We start from the raw sequence: 19,431 nt of genomic DNA, 5'->3' as shown, positions 1-19,431 counted from the left end.
TCTTCCGTATGGTGACTCCACTGGACTTTGCAAAACTTGATAACCTTACTGCGGGTAACTCGGCTGGCATACTCAAGAATCTTAACTGGTTTCTCCACATAGGTCAAATCACTTTCCAGCTGAATCGCTTCCATTGGCACTGTATCTCTCAGTGGTATCTCAGCCATCTCTGCGTGGCACTTCTTCAACTGGGAAACGTGAAATACGTCATGAACTCCTGACAATCCTTCGGGCAATTCCAGCTTGTAGGCAACTTCTCCCATACGTTCCAAAACTCTGTATGGTCCGATAAAACGAGGCGCTAACTTTGCCTTAACTCCAAAGCGCTTCACTCCTCGAAGTGGTGATACTCGAAGATAAACTCTGTCTCCGACTTCGTGAACTGTCTCCTTACGTTTAGAATCCGCATAACTCTTCTGCCTGGACTGGGCTACCTTGAGCCTATCGCGAATCAACCTCACTTTCTGTTCAGACTCCTTAATCAAATCTGGTCCAAACAACTGACGGTCCCCAACTTCGTCCCATAACAATGGTGTTCGACACCTCCTTCCGTACAAAGCTTCGAAAGGGGCCATCTTCAAACTCGTCTGATAACTGTTGTTGTAAGAAAACTCTACATATGGCAAATTGTCGTCCCAACTAGATCCATAATCTAGTGCACAAGCTCTCAACATGTCTTCCAAAATCTGATTGACTCTCTCGGTCTGTCCATCTGTCTGTGGGTGAAAGGCTGTACTAAATTCTAGCCTGGTTCCCAATGTTTCATGTAACTGCTTCCAAAACTTCGAGGTAAACTGGGTTCCTCTGTCTGATACAATGGTCCTCGGAACTCCATGCAAACATACGATCCTGGTCATGTATATCTTTGCCAACTTAGCACTGGTGTAAGTGGTCTTCACTGGAATGAAATGAGCTACTTTCGTCAAGCGGTCGACTACAACCCATATTGAGTCATAGCCTGAACGAGTCTTGGGCAATCCCGTGATAAAATCCATGCCTAGTTTATCCCACTTCCATTCGGGTATCGGCAATGGTTGTAGCAATCCTGCTGGCTTCTGATGTTCTGCCTTCACTCTCTGACATACATCACAAACTGCTACATACTCCGCAATGTCCTTCTTCATTCCGGTCCACCAGAAAGTATCCTTCAAATCCAAATACATCTTGGTATTTCCTGGGTGAATCGAGTGTGGTGAATCATGGGCCTCTTGCAAAATCAACTTCCTGATCTCCGGATCATTGGGCACGTAAACGCGGTCCTCAAACCATAAGGTATCATGCTCATCCTCACGAAATCCCTTGGCTTTTCCTTTGCTCATCTTTTCCTTTATCTCATCAATCTCCTTGTCTGTTTTCTGAGCTTCCCTGATCTTTTCCATCAAGGTAGACTGAATCTCCAATGTTGCTAAATAGCCTCTTGGAACTATCTCCAAACATAGCTCGCGAAGATCCTCGGCTAACACCTGGGGTAACTCTCCTGTCATGAGTGTGTTGATATGACTCTTGCGGCTCAACGCATTTGCTACTACGTTAGCCTTCCCTGGGTGATAATGCAATCTCATATCATAGTCCTTAATAAGCTCCAACCATCTCCTCTGCCTGAGATTTAACTCCTTCTGCGTGAAAATGTACTTCAAACTCTTGTGATCCGTGTACACCTCACAATGGTTTCCGATGAGAAAATGTCTCCATGTCTTCAACGCATGCACTACGGCTGCTAATTCCAAATCATGCGTGGCATAATTCTTCTCATGGGGTTTAAGTTGCCGTGAAGCATATGAAACAACTCTTCCTTCCTGCATAAGCACTGCTCCAAGTCCTCAACGCGAAGCGTCGCAATAAGCTTCATAATCCTTGCGTTGATCTGGCAGAATCAACACTGGTGATGTAACCAATCGTTTCTTCAACTCTTGGAAACTAGCTTCACATTCCTCAGTCCAATTGAAATTGGTGTCCTTCTTTAATAGCTCAGTCATGGGTTTTGCAATCTTCGAGAAATTCTCGATGAACCTCCGGTAGTATCCTGCGAGTCCAAGAAAACTCCGGATCTCTCCAACTGACGTGGGTGATTCCCAACTTGTTACCGTATCAACCTTGGCGGGGTCTACTGCTATTCCTTCTCCGGATATAACATGTCCGAGGAATCCAACTTCCTTCAGCCAAAATTCACATTTGCTGAACTTGGCGTATAACTGATGTTCTCTGAGCTTCTCAAGTACCAAACGCAAATGCTCCTTATGCTCTTCTTCATTCTTGGAATAGACTAAAATATCGTCAATGAACACCACGACGAACTTATCCAAAAACTCCATAAACACTTTGTTCATCAAGTTCATGAAATAGGCAGGTGCGTTAGTCAGGCCAAATGACATAACGGTATACTCATATAGCCCATACCTGGTGGTAAAAGCCGTCTTAGGTATATCCTGCTCTCGAATTTTTAACTGATGGTATCCTGATCGTAGATCGATCTTGGAAAATACCTTAGCTCCTTGTAAGCGGTCAAACAAATCATTGATCATCGGCAGTGGTTACTTGTTTTTGATGGTAACTTCATTCAATCCACGGTAATCAACAACCATCCTCAACGATCCATCTTTCTTCTCCACTAGAAGTACGGGCGATCCCCAAGGTGACAAACTTGGGCGAATATAGCCTTTATCCAATAACTCCTTAATCTGCTTCTTAATTTCCTCCAAATCTTTTGCGGGCATCCTGTACGGTCTCTTAGATATTGGCCCTATGCCTGGCAAAAGTTCAATCAGAAACTCAATGTCTCTATCCGGTGGCATGCCTGGCAACTCTTCTGGAAATACATCCGGGTAATCCTTCACCACTGGTACCTCCTCCTGTACAACTCCTGATAAGGAATTCACTTGAGTCCTCTTTGGCACATGCCGGGATACATACTTGATCCTTCTTCCTTCTGGGGTGGTAAGCATAATCGACTTACTGGCACAATCGATGTTCCCTCCATACTTTGATAACCAATCCATGTCTAATATCACATCCAATCCTTGCGATTCCAATATTATTAGGTCTGAGGGAAACATGTAGTTACCAATCCTTAATGGTAACCGATCACACCATAAACTAGCCATATACTCTGCTCCTGGCGAGGTTACTAACAGGGGTGACCTAAGGGCTTGGGTTGGCAGTTTATACTTATCCACAAATCCCCTTTATATGTATGAATGCGATGCACCAGTATCAAAAAGAACGAGTGCAGTAAATGACTTAACCAAAAACTTACCTATTACTGCATCAGGCTGTGCTTCAACCTCTTCCACGCTCATGTGGTTCACATGTCCTTTATTGAAAGGGTTCGGTTTCTTCCCAGAGCTTCCATTGCCATTACCATTATGGGCTTCAGGACATTCATTGGCATAATGTCCAGTCTTCTGGCACTTAAAGCAAGTGACTTGGCTCAGGTCTCTCTTAGCTGGGGTTGAAGGGTTGGTACGGTTCTGTCCGTTGCTTCCTCCGTTCCCATTACCATTCTTGGAGCCATTATGGTTGTGCGAACTACCTCCTCCATGGGTATGCTGAATCTGTCCTCCCGATTTCGGGGCAAATCATGGCTTCTGCTGAGCTCCAGAATTGTACTTCCCTTGTCCATACTTCCTCTTACGATTTTCAATCTGCTGCTGCTTCCCTTCAATCATGAGTGCTCTATCTACCAACTCCTGGTAGTTATTGAAGGTTGCTACCATTAGCTGCATGCTCAGCTCATCATTCAGTCCTTCCAAAAACTTCTCCTGCTTGGCTGCATCTGTAGCAACGTCATCTGGTGCATAACGTGCTAACTTACTGGAATCCTCCACATACTGGCCTACGGTGCGTCCTCCTTGGCGTAGGTTACGAAACTCACGCTTCTTCATGGCCATAGCTCCTGCTGAAACATGGGCTGTACGGAAAGCTTGCTGAAACTGGTCCCATGTGACAGTGTCGATAGGGTGTGTGGCTGTGTAATTTTCCCACCATGATGCTGCGGGTCCATCAAGCTGATGTGCGGCAAAACGCACTCTTTCCGCATCTGTGCATCCTGCAGTGGCCAACTCCCTTCCAACTTTGCGGAGCCAATCATCTGCAACAATCGGCTCGGTGCTGTTGGAAAACACCGGCGGATTTAGTCTCAGGAAACGGGCTAAGTGATCAACAGGTGGTGGTGGTGGGTTGTTGTTGTTGTTGCCTTGGTTTTGTACTAACACTTGCATCAGGGCATTCTGTTGCTGAATCAACTGTGTGATCTCCGGTGGGAAAACAAATCCGGTGTCGCGTCTCGGAGGCATCTGATAGGTTAGAAAAGATGAGAGTTTAGAATAGAATGAGGTCTAGAGAGAAAACACTACCCATATGCTCATGAGACAAACACAATCAATATCACTCAATCAATTCGAACAAGGCATACAATCGATCTAACTAACGTTACAAAGGTGCTTGAACTACACTATATAAATGGGGAAAATACTACTACTGATATGGTGGTCTACTAGAAATTCTGATCAGTTGAAGACTCCATGATATCTGCTCCGGCTTCATCAACAAAGTCATCTTCACTGGGGTCCGAGTCGGTGTCGTCGATGATGATGTAGTTATCCGGGCAAGCGCATTCATCATCTTCTGCTTTTGGCACTGGATTTCCCATGAATACTCCAATCTTCTTCTCCAGGTCGTCATTCTTTCCTACTAGCGCGACGATTTCCTCCAAATAATCCTCGCGTGTAGCCTTTAGTTCTTCCTCCAGCTCCTTGATCTTCGTCAATGCCTTCTTCAGCTCTATCTTGTCTGAGCACATCTGGTTCTCCTGGCGACGAATGTGTTGGTTTTGCTCCTGGATGAAAGCTGCAATTGATCCATCCTTCTTGGTGCTAATCATCTCCCATTGCTCGTCTCGGCATCCACAAATCTGATAAATAGTATCCTTAAGCTCCCTGTGGTAGACTTCTCCAATGCGTCCCATAGCGATGTGAGCTGCCATGCTCTTCCCTAAACTCCAGGTTGGTGCTTTAAAAGCCAATCTTATAGGTTCAGTAACTGGCGCAAACGTCCTTCCTGGAACTTGAACTTGAATCTTCCAGCTCTCCTCTTCAGGTAATGTGGCGTTGTAGGTTCCGGTGATGCTTGGTATTCCTATGTTCAAGTACTTAGTGACTTCCTTCAAGTGACGTCCAAAATGCGTATCTTCATCTGGTTGCATGAACTTGCTCCTTGCATCCGCCATTCCTAAAAGAGTAGAAAGTGGAGAGGGTCAGAAATGAGAAGAGAGAAGTGTTCTAGGGTTTAAGCTTAGTGGTCGTGTCCTACAGTCAGCGTGTGCTCTGATACCACCTTTTGTAGCGACCAGACCTCAAATAGTCTGTGCTGCTGTGCACCAGTGTCATCCCTGGATCAGTAATGCTGACACGCACAGTACAAATGGAGGATTTATAACAGAGTAGCAATCACACACTTATTACATCGAATATCTCAAAAGAGAATAAGTATGATAAATATGGCTTAAGGCCATCTAATACGATAACAGCGGAAGGCTTGGAAGATAAGTGAGTCCATCAACTCCAACGGCATCACTGAGTATAAGACCACGACCTATGGCACCTTACTCGTCGTCTGAAAAGTATGCAACAGAAAACGTTGCAGCCCGAAAACGGGTCAGCACATGGAATATGCTGGCAATGTAACACATAGAGAGTAATGAACATAATAATGCTATACTACATGCATATATGGCTGGTGGAAAGCTCTATGGTTACAGTTTTGCGAAAAGCCAATTTTTCCCTACTGCAAAGGAATAAATTTTATTTAACTATCATGGTGGTTGTTAAACATTGAGAATGGTTGACAGCATTCTCAATCCCAATTAAGTATCATCATTAACCCATCAAAATTAATTAAAGTAACATGGTGATGAGATTCACATGATAATCCAAGTACTAGATACTCATGTTGTCCATAACCGGGGACACGGCTAACCATGATTAGTTTGTACACTCTGCAGAGGTTTGTGCACTTTTCCCACAAGACTCGATCGCCCCCGCTTGATTCTCGCACTACATGATGTTTGAGAAATGGATGACCGAGACACAGTCTTTCAGAAGTGTGTGCACCTTACGATGTGATAGACCGTACCACCTACATCCCCTACATCTGCTAGTCTACCACTGTAAGAGTTCACACAACTTAATCAACTATGCTAGAGCCCATAATAGCTTGCGGCTGCACACGGAAGTTTCTAGCATGAATAATCTCATGATCCCTTTGAACCTGGGTGGCGGTCCAAAAGAAAAACAGGCAATCATGGAATACCCAGGTACCTCAATCCACCCAGATGTGAGTTTTAGTTGCCAGCTTAAGTAAACCATTAATTAACAATCTCACATCTGTCATGAATATCTCTCAAACCCAATCCACGTCTACGAGCATAGCATGGCAATATAAGCAAACGTAGAAGTAACTCCCAAGGGTTTGATAAATAAAACAGGTAATAGGTACTACCTCAACTACTTCCCAATACCCACAATTTAATTAGATCCTAATCATGCAATGTTTGAGGATTGATCTAATGCAATAAAACTGGGTATGGAAAAGTATGATCAAAGTGTTACTTGCCTTGCTGATGATCCGCGAAACCTAGAGACTCGAAGTAACAAGCGGCGCACTCCGGGTACTCTATGCAAACAAACAAGCAAACAATAAGTACTCATCTAATGCACAGGTAAAACTCGAATAAAAGATCCAACCAGAAGGTTCAACTTAAGAACTCCGGTTTGCAAAAAAGAATCAAATTGAACGAAGCAACGAAAGTCAAACGGCGAAAGAAACAAGCTTCGTTTACTAATCTGGATCTAGGTCAAATTTTATAGTAGCAAAAACTTGTTTGAGTAGGTTAAACGGAAAGAGAATTTCGAGACGAAACTCTAGGCGCTTGAATCGCCTGATTCCGATAAACGAGCGAAAAATTAAACGAAAACGAAGATCTGATCAGGAAATCGAGATCTGGAATAATCGCGGAAAAATCCGACGAAAAAGAAAACTGATGAATAGTTAAAAGAACGGACGTTCGTTAACAGCGAAAATCCGACGAACACGTTCGTTAAAACGAACGGGTCGGTGAACGTTCACTAAGTAATAAAACCAAAAAAACGATCTGAAAAAAAACGAAAACTAGGGTTTAGAAAAAACGAACGATGTTTTTTTAGAAAACCGGCAAGGCGGCGGCGGCTCGGTACCTCGTCGGGACGGGCTCCGGCGGGGCGGCGGGGCTCGGGCTCGGCTGCGGGGCGGGGGTCGGCGGCGGTGCGGCTGCAGGGCGACGGGCGAGCGGCGGCGGGTGCGGGCTGGGGAGGTCGTCGCACTGAAGCGGGACCTTGAGCGGTCCAAGGAAGAGCTCGGCCTTACCAAGAGGCAGCTCGAAGAGAACAAAGGTAAGTGATACCCCGTCTGTATATTGATAAGAACAAACAAGGGTGGTTTCTTAGATCATAGGATCGTCATGAATTTTGCTAGGGGCCACGACCGAAGTGGCGACCCTGAAGAAGGCGCTGTCCGAGGCCGAGGACAAGGCGGCCAAGGAGCGCATCGAGCGAGAGAAACAAGAGGCCCGAGTAGGTGAGGTGCAGCAAGAGCTCCAGGCCCTCGTCCAAAAGCATGAGTCCTTGGAGTGTGACTCTAAGACGCAAGGGTCCGAGCTTGCGAAGGCCCTCGAAAGCGCACAACATGCCAAGGCCGAAGGGTCCAAGAAGGGAAGAACCCTCCTTCCGGACAACTCCACCACCACCGCCTTCAGCGAAGAGGAGCGGTTGCCTAGGGACAAGCCCCTGGCGATGTCGTAAGTATCCGGATACCATAATAGTTTTGGTATGTTTCATTTTATTGCTCCTTATCATGCCGAACATGATCATGCAGTCCCTCCAAGGCCCATATTGACGTATCCTCTTCGGATGGGTCTTTGGATCCGTTGGCGATGAACAGCGATTCACTCCTGACCGCCACCTCCCCCCGCCCTACGGACGACACCGAGGTGTTGTCTCGAAGGGTAGTAGCTCAAGTGGAGATAGTCTTGGAGGCGCCCCAAGGCGACATCCCGGACACTGGGCACATGGGGAACAAGACTCCCAAGGGCTCCAATGGCGGGGGCAACAAGTTTGGCTCCCAGCCGAATACTGTGCCGGAACCTCCAGTGGTTCCGGACTTCGTCGGGCGACCCCTCGCTAAGGGGGGTGAGCCATCTGTGCCGATGACCTCTGTCCATCCAGAGGCATCGGACAACTTGCGGGAAGCGCTTCGCAGCGCTTCCATTGATGAAGAGCACCGTACTATCATGAGTGCGGTGGTCAAGAAGGTTCAGTCCGCCAAAAGCGGACTGACCGAAGCCTGTGCCAGCCTCCTAACAGGCTTTGAGGTAAGTAATCAAATTATAAGAAAATATTATGTCATAGACAGTAGCCCCTGATGCTTTGTTTGTCGTTCGTGAAGAAAAGCCAAATAGAAGATCAAATAATAATCGCATGAGTCTAATCATAATATGTCTATATGCATATGCAGGCTTCACTGCTGGCCGCTGCCGCACGTACTGCGGAGGTCGCCGCACTGAAGCGGGACCTTGAGCGGTCCAAGGAAGAGCTCGGCCTTACCAAGAGGCAGCTCGAAGAGAACAATGGTAAGTGATACCCCGTCTGTATATTGATAAGAAAAAACAAGGGTGGTTGCTTAGATCATAGGATCATCATGAATGTTGCTAGGGGCCATGACCGAAGTGGCGACCCTGAAGAAGGCGCTGTCCGAGGTCGAGCACAAGGCGGCCAAGGAGCGCATCGAGTGAGAGAAACAAGAGGCCCGAGTAGGCGAGGTGCAACAAGAGCTCCAGGCCCTCGTCCAAAAGCATGAGTCCTTGGAGCGTGAGTCTAAGACGCAAGGGTCCGAGCTTGCGAAGGCCCTCGAAAGCGCACAACATGCCAACGCCGAAGGGTCCAAGAAGGGAAGAACCCTCCTTCCGGACAACTCCACCACCACCGCCTTCAGCGAAGAGGTGTGGTTGCCCAGGGACAAGCCCCTGGTGAAGTCGTAAGTATCCGGATACCATAATAGTTTTGGTATGTTTCATTTTATTGCTCCTTATCATGCCGAACATGATCATGCTGTCCCTCCAAGGCCCACATTGACGTATCCTCTTCGGATGGGTCTTTGGACCCGTTGGCGATGAACAGCGATTCACTCCCGACCGCCACCTCCCCCCGCCCTACGGACGATGCCGAGGTGTTGTCTCGAAGGGTAGTAGCACAAGGGGAGATAGTCTTGGAGGGGCCCCAAGGCGACATCCCGGACACTGGGCGCATGGGGAACAAGACTCCCAAGGGCTCCAATGGCGGGGGCAACAAGTTTGGCTCCCAGCCAAATACTGTGCCGGAACCTCCAATGGTTCCGGACTCCGTCGGGCGACCCCTCGCTAAGGGGGGCGAGCCGTCTGTGCCGATGACCTTTGTCCATCCAGAGGCATCGGACAACTTGCTGGAAGCGCTTCGCGGCGCTTCCATTGATGAAGAGCACCGTACTATCATGAGTGCGGTGGTCAAGAAGGTATAATCCGCCAAAAGCTGACTGGCCGAAGCCTGTGCCAGCCTCCTAACAGGCTTTGAGTTAAGTAATCAAATTATAAGAAAATATTATGTCATAGACAGTAGCCCCTGATGCTTTGTTTGGTGTTCGTGAAGAAAAGCCAAATAGAGGATCAAATAATAATCGCAGGAGTCTAATCATAATATGTCGTTGTGCATATGCAGGCTTCACTGCTGGCCGCTGCCGCACGTACTGCGGAGGTCGCCGCACTGAAGCGAGACCTTGAGAGGTCCAAGGAAGAGCTCGGCCTTACCAAGAGGCAGCTCGAAGAGAACAAAGGTAAGTGATACCCCGTCTGTATATTGATAAGAAAAAACAAGGGTGGTTGCTTAGATCATAGGATCGTCAAGAATTTTGCTAGGGGCCACGACCGAAGTGGCGACCCTGAAGAAGGCGATGTCCAAGGCCGAGGACAAGGCGGCCAAGGAGCGCATCGAGCGAGAGAAACAAGAGGCAGCAAGAGCTCCAGGCCCTCGTCCAAAAGCATGAGTCCTTGGAGCGTGACTCTAAAACGCAAGGGTCCGAGCTTGTGAAGGTCCTCGAAAGCGCACAACATGCCAAGGCCGAAGGGTCCAAGAAGGGAAGAACCCTCCTTCCGGACAACTCCACCACCGCCACCTTCAGTGAAGTGGAGTGGTTGCCCAGGGACAAGCCCCTGGCGAAGTCGTAAGTATCCGGATACCATAATAGTTTTGGTATGTTTCATTTTATTGCTCCTTATCATGCCGAACATGATCATGCAGTCCCTCCAAGGTCCATATTGATGTATCCTCTTCGGATGGGTCTTTGGATCCGTTGGCGATGAACAGCGATTCACTCCCGACCGCCACCTCCCCCCCACCCTACGGACGTCGCCGAGGTGTTGTCTCAAAGGGTAGTAGCTCAAGGGGAGATAGTCTTGGAGGCGCCCCAAGGCGACATCCTGGACACTGGGCACATGGGGAACAAGACTCCCAAGGGCTCCAATGGCGGGGCAACAAGTTTGGCCCCCAGCCGAATACTGTGCCAGAACCTCCAGTGGTTCCGGACTCCGTCGGGCGACCCCTCGCTAAGGGGGGCCAGCCGTCTGTGCCGATGACCTCTGTCCATCCAGAGGCATCGGACAACTTGCTGGAAGCGCTTCGCGGCGCTTCCATTGATGAAGAGCACCGTACTATCATGAGTGCGGCGGTCAAGAAGGTTCAGTCCGCCAAAAGCGGACTGACCGAAGCCTGTGCTAGCCTCCTAACAGGCTTTGAGGCAAGTAATTAAATTATAAGAAAATATTATGTCATAGACAGTAGCCCCTGATGCTCTGTTTGGCGTTCGCGAAGAAAAGCCAAATAGAGGATCAAATAATAATCGCAGGAGTCTAATCATAATATGTCTATGTGCATATGCAGGCTTCACTGCTGGCCGCTGCCGCACGTACCGCGGAGGTCGCCGCACTGAAGCGGGACCTTGAGCAGTCCAAGGAAGAGCTCGGCCTTACCAAGAGGCAGCTTGAAGAGAACAAAGGTAAGTGATACCCCGTTTGTATATTGATAAGAAAAAACAAGGGTGGTTGCTTAGATCATAGGATCGTCATGAATTTTTGCTAGGGGCCACGACCGAAGTGGCGACCCTGAAGAAGGCGCTGTCCGAGGCCGAGGACAAGGCGGCCAAGGAGCGCATCGAGCGAGAGAAACAAGAGGCCCGAGTAGGCGAGGTGCAGCAAGAGCTCCAGGCCCTCGTCCAAAAGCATGAGTCCTTGGAGCGTGACTCTAAGACGCAAGGGTCCGAGCTTGCGAAGGCCCTCGAAAGCGCACAACATGCCAAGGCCGAAGCCCAAAAGGCCCTCCAGGAAATTGAGGCGGTTAAGAAGATTGAGGCAGGTAAGGCATTCATTATGCAAAACAAGCATGTGAAAGAAAATTTCCTTTTACTTACCCGAGTTCGGAGCTCTCCAGGAGCGTTCGCAGATCTACCCCGCAGTGTGTCAGATGCCACGGAGTTCTACCGGGCCGAGGAGGGGAGCTCGACGGAGAAGTTGTTCTGGTCTCAGTATACTGGGACTGAACACCCCATGCCTTGGAGCGACCAGCTGAAGCAACTTGTCGAGCTCCACAAGGCGGCCGAACAGGCCATGAAGGGTCTTATAGTCCGGATGTGGCCTGGCAATCCCCTGCCTGGTAGCTACTTCGGCCTGGTGAGGTGGCTTGTGAATGCCTGCCCACGGCTTGAAGTCAAAAAGCAGTCCGTCTGCATCGAGGGTGCGCGCAGGGCTTTTGCCCGGGCAAAGGTGCACTGGGCGAAGCTGGACGCCGAGAAGCTGGTGAAGGAGGGGCCGCCGGAAGGCAAGGAGCATCGCCACCCCGAAATGTATTATAACAGTGTCCTGAAGGGTTCTCGCCTTGTGGCGGAGGAATGTGCTAAGGATGTAATATTCGAATGAATGTACTCATGTGATCCTGTAATATGAAACAAGTTCATTTGCGCTATGCAACGCTTGTGAATTTAAAATATTACCTTCTGTGCAGCCGTTTATAAAATCTGAGAGTTGGCCAGTCGTCAGCTTCTGCCCCCATGTAACTAGTACTGAGGTGTTCGGGATAAACCTGAGCACTCTTTATCCCAATTTTGGGTCCTTCGAGGGAGGTGTTCAGCACAACGAACCAGGCAATCGGACTATAAGGCTTTATCACTCTCACTTAGCCATAGAAGTCTACAATTTTAAATTTTGGCGAAGCCCCTAGTATTCGGAAGGCCGAATTTGGGGCGCTATATACGCCTAAGTCGGGCAAGGCCGACTCCTCGCCGAAAGCGGAAAAAGTCTTGAAGGACTTGAGACCTCTCGAACAGCGACCAGCTCTCGCCTTATCATGACAGTCAGTTTTCGGCTTTCTCTACTAAGGTGCTCGTCCGGAAGAACCGGGACACAATCGCAGTAGTTCTCCCAGCGCTACCTTAGCCGATATTGCGGAATGTAAGGTACCAAAACATGGGAGCCGTGCAAACCCAACTATTGACCCAAGACATGATTCGGAGCTGATGCATATAATGCTATAAGTTCGGGGTGCCGCACTTTCGAAAGTGTTCGGACTTCTCACGCCGTATTATGGGGTATACTGAAGCCCCTGGCGTACTGGTCGTACCAGAATGTACGGGTGCAATTTGTCGTAAATAAACAGACAAGGAAAAAGGGAAGGGTAATGCAATAATAGACTAATGCTATGCATTGTTATTTAAATAATACGTCGAAGCATACTGATACAAGTAGTGCAATAGGCAAAAAATAGGACTATTTGACATGTCCTATCCAAGGGCAAGCTGCGTATGGGTATTTAAAACGGGTACTTCGATTGTTATCAGAGACCACCTGGGGATACCCTTACACGTCTTAGCTTCTTGCCTCCTTGGTTGTTCCTTCCCGTAATGTGTCCAGCAATCAGACTGCCGAAAAGGGCTTCTAGAGAGTAAGGTCCTGAAAGAGAGAAAATGATAAAGGTATACAACCCCTGGGGTGGTTGAGCCGCATTGTGGGACGTGCCCTGGTCGTGCCCCCGCCTATGCCCATGGTATTTTTAGTGCGTAATTATGTACGCGCGGCACAGATTTCGTTGTTTGACTGGGACTAGGACAGGGGCCGAATTGCTAGGCGAGCTCTGAACGTGCCAGGCGATCCTGTTGCAGGTTACTCCGGACTCGCTTGAAGGTGTCCGGGGGCTTTATCGCTGAATTGACGGTTTGCCTTAAAAGGCTGCTTTGTGCTTCTGCTGCGAGGGCCGCAGTCTGTTCCTCCGTGCGAAGCGAGCGTTCTGTGTTGCCATTGACTGTTATAACCGCGCGAGGTCCTGGCCTTTTGAGCTTGAGGTATGCATAATGCGGTACCGCATTGAATCTGGCAAATGCGGTTCGCCCAAGCAGTGCGTGATAGCCACTGCGAAATGGGACGATATCGAAGATTAACTCCTCGCTTCGGAAGTTGTCCGGAGATCCGAAGAGCACTTCCAGTGTGATTGAGCCCATGCAATGGGCCTCTACACCTGGGATGACACCTTTAAAGGTGGTTTTAGTGGGTTTGATCCTCGAGGGGTCTATACCCATTTGGCGCACTGTATCCTGATAGAGCAGGTTCAGGCTGCTGCCGCCGTCCATAAGGACTCGAGTGAGGTGAAATCAGTCGATGATGGGGTCAAGGACCAATGCGGCAGATCTGCCATGACGGATACTAGTGGGGTGGTCCCTGCGATCGAAGGTGATCGGACAAGCGGACCATGGGTTGAACTTTGGGGCGACTGGCTCCATCGCATAGACGTCCCTTAGTGCATGCTTCCGTTCCCTCTTGGGAATGTGGGTTGCGTATATCATGTTCACCGTTTTCACTTGTGAAGGGAACCTCTTCTGTCCTCCTGTGTTCGGCGGCCGAGGCTCTTCCTCGTCGTCGCTATGCAGCCCCTTGTCCTTGTTTTCGGCGTTCAACTTGCCGTCCTGCTTGAACACCCAGCATTCTCTGTTGGTGTGATTGGCTGGCTTATCGGGGGTGCCGTGAATTTGACACGAGCGATCGAGTATGCGGTCCAAACTGGACAGGCCCGGATTACTTCTTTTGAATGGCTTTTTCCGCTGACCGGATTAGAGCCACTGAATCCGGCATTGACTGCCGTGTCTTCGGCGTTGTCGCCGTTGTTGCGGCGCTTGTGTCTGTTACGACGTGGTCTGCCGTTAGTATCCTTTGTATCTGAAGTGCCATGACTTCTTGATGTGTTGTTGCTGCGAGCCAGCCAGCTGTCTTCGCCCGCGCAAAAGCGGGTCATGAGCGTCGTGAGGGCTGCCATAGACTTCGGCTTCTCCTGGCCGAGGTGCCGGGCGAGCCACTCGTCACGGATGTTATGCTTAAATACCGCTAAGGCCTCTACATCCGGGCAGTCGACAATTTGGTTTTTCTTAGTTAGGAACCGGGTCCAGAATTGCCTGGCCGATTCCCCTGGCTGCTGAGTTATATGGCTCAAGTCATCAGCATTCGGTAGTCGCACATAAGTGCCCTGGAAGTTGTCAAGGAATGCATCTTCCAAATCCTCCCAACTGCCAATGGAGTCTGCAGGCAAGCTATTCAGCCAATGCCGAGCTGGTCCTTTGAGTTTTAGTGGGAGGTACTTGATGGCATGTAGATCATCACCGCGAGCCATGTGGATGTGGAGGAGGAAATCCTCGATCCATACCGCGGGATCTGTTGTACCATCATATGATTCAATGTTTACGGGTTTAAAACCCTCTAGGAATTCACGATCCATTACTTCATCAGTGAAGCATAAGGGGTGTGCGGCGCCTCTGTGCCGGGCTATATCACGGCGCAGTTCATACGAGTCTTGTCTGCTGTGTTCGGCCCGGCCAGATTTGCTTCTAGTGTATCCGGCGTGACGATCATCGTCACATGTTGGGGCACGACCCCGTGATCCGTAGATCGACCTTGCATGTTTTGTTTTGTTTTCCAATACGTCTCGCAGGTCCCGCGTATTGCCCCGGGCCTTGGTATTTTTGTTTGAATGGCGGTGGGGTGCGGGCTGGACTTCGGGCTGATATGCCTCTCTGTCTCGGCCACGAGGTGGCCGATCAGCCGCATCATACACTGGTGATGTAAGTTTCAATGCTTCCTCCTCGAGTTGAGGTAGCAACCTGCGCTTTGGGTAACTCTTGGTTGGGCGCTCGAGTTCGTAGTCCTTGGCTGCCAGGACATCAGTCCATCTGTCCGCTAGCAGATCTTGATCAGCTCGAAGCTGTTGTTGCTTTTTCTTCAGGCTGTTTGCTGTGGCAATAAGCCGGCACTTGAAGCGCTCCTGCTCGACGGGATCCTCAGGCACAACAAATTCTTCGTCGCCGAGGCTCACTTTGTCTTCGGAGAGAGGCATGTAATTGTCATCCTCTGATTCTCCGTTTGCTACCTGTTTTGGAGGGCTAGCTTGTTCAGCCTCCCGCTTGAGGTCTGGCTGGAGGGGATTGTCGTCATCTTCGGCACTATCTGGAGTGTTATTGTCTCTTGTGCCGGTATCGCTGCTTTTGCTATGGCGGGACTTAGAGCGGCGCCGCTGACATCGGTGCTTGGATTGCTTCTTGGAGGGATTATCCTCCGTTGTCTTATCGCCTTCTTTGGGGGTGTCCACCATGTATATATCATACGATGAGGTGGCAGTCCAGCGCCTTGTGGGCGGTGGTTCTTGTTCGTCTCCTGCATTGTCGTCCATACCGTCGATGTCTTCGGAGCTGAAGTCGAGCATGTCGGTTAAATCGTCGACAGTGGCTACTAAGTGGGTGGTGGGTGGGGCGCGAATTTCTTCGTCATCCGCATCCCATTCTAGCCGGACATAGTTCGGCCAAGGGTCTCCTGACAGGGAGAGAGACTTCAACGAGTTTAGTACGTCGCCAAAAGGCGAGTGCTGAAAAATATCCGCGGAGGTAAACTCCATGATCGGTGCCCAATCGGATTTGATGGGCACGGACGCAGGCGGCTCGGAGTCCGTGGCCAGGGACGAATCCAACGGTTCGGCAACACGGGTCTCGTAGGAGGTGAAGTCAGTATTCGGCTCTATCACCACTGAGTGTGCGGCCTCCGTGGCGGGGTCCATCCACCTGTCCTCAGATGGCGCAATTTGTTCCGGATTGAGGGCCGGAGTGGTTGCAGGTGATCTCCCGAACACTGTCCGACAGCAGAGCTAAATCATGCTCGTCGTGATTGTGCGGCGCACCTGACATGGGCTCAAATCCGTCGAAGATCAAGTCTCCGCGGATGTCGGCAGTATAGTTCAAGTTTCCAAACCTGACCTGATGGCCAGGGGCGTAGCTCTCGATCTGCTCCAGATGGCCAAGCGAGTTGGCCCGCAGTACGAAGCCGCCGAATATGAAGATCTGTCCGGGGAGGAAAACCTCACCCTGGATCACATCCTTGCCGATGATCGAAGGAGCCATCTAGCCTTATGGTGACGGTACAGTGGAACTCTCAATGAAAGCACCAATGTCGGTGTCAAAACCGGCGGATCTCGGGTAGGGGGTCCCGAACTGTGCGTCTAAGGCGGATGGTAACAGGAGGCGGGGGACACAATGTTTACCCAGGTTCGGGCCCTCTCGATGGAGGTAATACCCTACTTCCTGCTTGATTGATCTTGATGATATGAGTATTACAAGAGTTGATCTACCACGAGATCATAGAGGCTAAACTCTAGAAGCTAGCCTGTGGTATGATTGTTGTTGTCCTACGGACTAAACCCTCCGGTTTATATAGACATCGGAGGGGGCTAGGGTTACACAGAGCCGGTTACAAGGGAGGAGATCTACATATCCGTATTTCCAAGCTTGCCTTCCACACCAAGGAGAGTCCCATCCGGACACGGGACGAAGTCTTCAAACTTGTATCTTCATAGTCCAACAGTCCGGCCAAAGGATATAGTCCGACTGTCCGAGGACCCCCTAATCCAGGACTCCCTCAGTCGCCTCGCTCCGGCCCGACCGCTCGCGCCCCGTCAAGTCCCGCTCACGCTCCGCGTGCGTTCTACCCGACCTCGCCGCGCCCGCAGACCTGCCCCTCGCCCCTGTACCCGTGCCGCGCGCGCCCGTCGCCGCACAAGCCGCGCACCCCCGCGCCTGTCGCCGCACAAGCCGCGCGCCCCAAGCCCGTTGGCGTCCGCGGGCGCCCACTTTGTTCCCCCCGCTGCACCGCGCTGCTGCTGCCATCTCGCCTCCCCTACACACCGCGCCCGCCTCCCGCGCTCGTGCGACGCGCGCGTCCGCAACCTGCTGCTAATGCTGCTTGCTGCCGCTGCTGCCCGCCTCCACTCGCCGGCGGCTGCGGCGCGCCCTACCGCTGCCCATGTTGCCTCTTGCTGCAGCGTCCAGTCGGGTGCGCCCCTGTTGGGGCTGTGCCCGACGCCTGCACCCGCTATGGCTCCCCCTGAGCCACTGACTAGTGGGCCCCTGCCCCAGAACGAAAAAGATAAAGAAAGGAAAGAGAAAAATAAATATTAATTAATTAATTAACGAATTAACTAACCTAATTAACCTATTTAGTTAACTAGTTAAACCTAATCAATCTGCTAATAAACTAACTATTGTTAATTAGTTAGCAGGCCATGACGAACGGGACCCACACGTCAGTTTGACCCAGTCAACGCCCTGTTGACTGCTGACGTCATGATGACATCAGCATACACTATTCTGGATCATGTTGATTTAAAATAATTAAGTAAATTCTAAAAATGATTAAATCTTTTAAAAATTAATATAAAATAAACCGTAGTTCGGATGGGAAAACTTTGTACATGAAAGTTGCTCAGAACGGAGATGAATGCTGATACGTAGCCCGTTCGTCCGCCACACATCCCTAGCATAGCAAACACGCAACTTTCCCTTTCCGGTTCATCTGTCCGAAAACACGAAACACTGGGGATACTTTCCCGGATGTTTCCCCCCTTCGTCGGTATCACCTCCTACCGCGTTAGGGCATACCTAGCACCGCGTATTGCCTCGTTGTGTTTTGTTATGCTTTGATTGCTTCGTTATTTATTGTGTTCCCCCTCGGTTACTTCTTTCCGGTAGACCCTGAGGCTTCCAGATATCACCTATTCCTTCTCTCTACTGCTTGCATTAGAGTAGTGTAGCATGTTACTCCTTTCGGTTAATCCTATTCTGCTGCATAGCCTGTCATTGTTGCTACAATTGCTGAGATCTTTACCTGCTATCCTAATGCTTAGTATAGGATGCTAGTGTTCCATCAGTGGCCCTACACTCTTGTCCGTCTGCCATGCTATACTACTGGGCCGTGATCACTTCGGGAGGTGATCACGGGCATATGCTAAATACTTTATACTGTTACATTACTTATGATACTGTTCGGAGATGGGGGCTGAAGGGGCAGGTGGCTCCATCCCGGTAGAGGTGGGCCTGGGTTCCCGACGGCCCCCGAATGTTACTTTGTGGCGGAGCAACAGGGCAGATTGAGACCACCGAGGAGAGAGGTGGGCCTGGCCCTAGTCTGCGTTCGCGGTTACTTTAAAATAACACACTTAACGAGATCTTGGTATATAATCTGAGTCTGGCCACTTGCCTATACGCACTAACCAACTACGCGGGAACAGTTATGGGCACTCGACGTCGTGGTATCAGCTGAAGCCTTCTTGACGTCAGCGACTGAGCGGCGCGCGCCTGGTTGGTCCGCATAACGCAACTTCCTTTGTAATGGAGGTTGCTAGGTCTGCTCACCGGCCGTGTTCGCAACGTGCAGGTGTGCAATGGGCGATGGGCCCAGACCCCTGCGCGCATAGGATTTAGACCGGTGTGCTGACCTCTCGGTTGTGCCTAGGTGGGGCTGCGACATGTTGATCTTCCGAGGCCGGGCATGACCCAGGAAAGTGTGTCCGGCCAAATGGGATAGAGTGTGTTGGGTTATGTGGTGCACCCCTGCAGGGAAGTTGATCTATTCGAATAGCCGTGTCCACGGTAACAGGCGACTCGGAGTTGTACCTTGACCTTATGACAACTAGAACCGGATACTTAATAAAACACACCCTTCCAAGTGCCAAATATAACCCGGTGATCGCTCTCACACAGGGCGACGAGGGGAGGATCGCCGGGTAGGATTATGCTATGCGATGATTCTTGGTGAACTTACCATCTACTCTCTTCTACATGCTGCAAGATGGAGGCTGCCAGAAGCGTAGTCTTCGACAGGACTAGCTATCCCCCTCTTATTCTGGCATTCTGCAGTTCAGTCCACCGATATTGCCCCTTTACACAGATACCCATGCATATGTAGTGTAGATCCTTGCTTGCCAGTACTTTGGATGAGTACTCACGGTTGCTTTTCTCCCT

This window comes from Triticum aestivum, chromosome 1D, assembly GCF_018294505.1.
Source record: "Triticum aestivum cultivar Chinese Spring chromosome 1D, IWGSC CS RefSeq v2.1, whole genome shotgun sequence".
Taxonomy (NCBI): Eukaryota; Viridiplantae; Streptophyta; class Magnoliopsida; order Poales; family Poaceae; genus Triticum; species Triticum aestivum.
The sequence above is the reverse complement of the archived record's forward strand: the minus strand, read 5'-3'. Positions refer to the sequence as shown.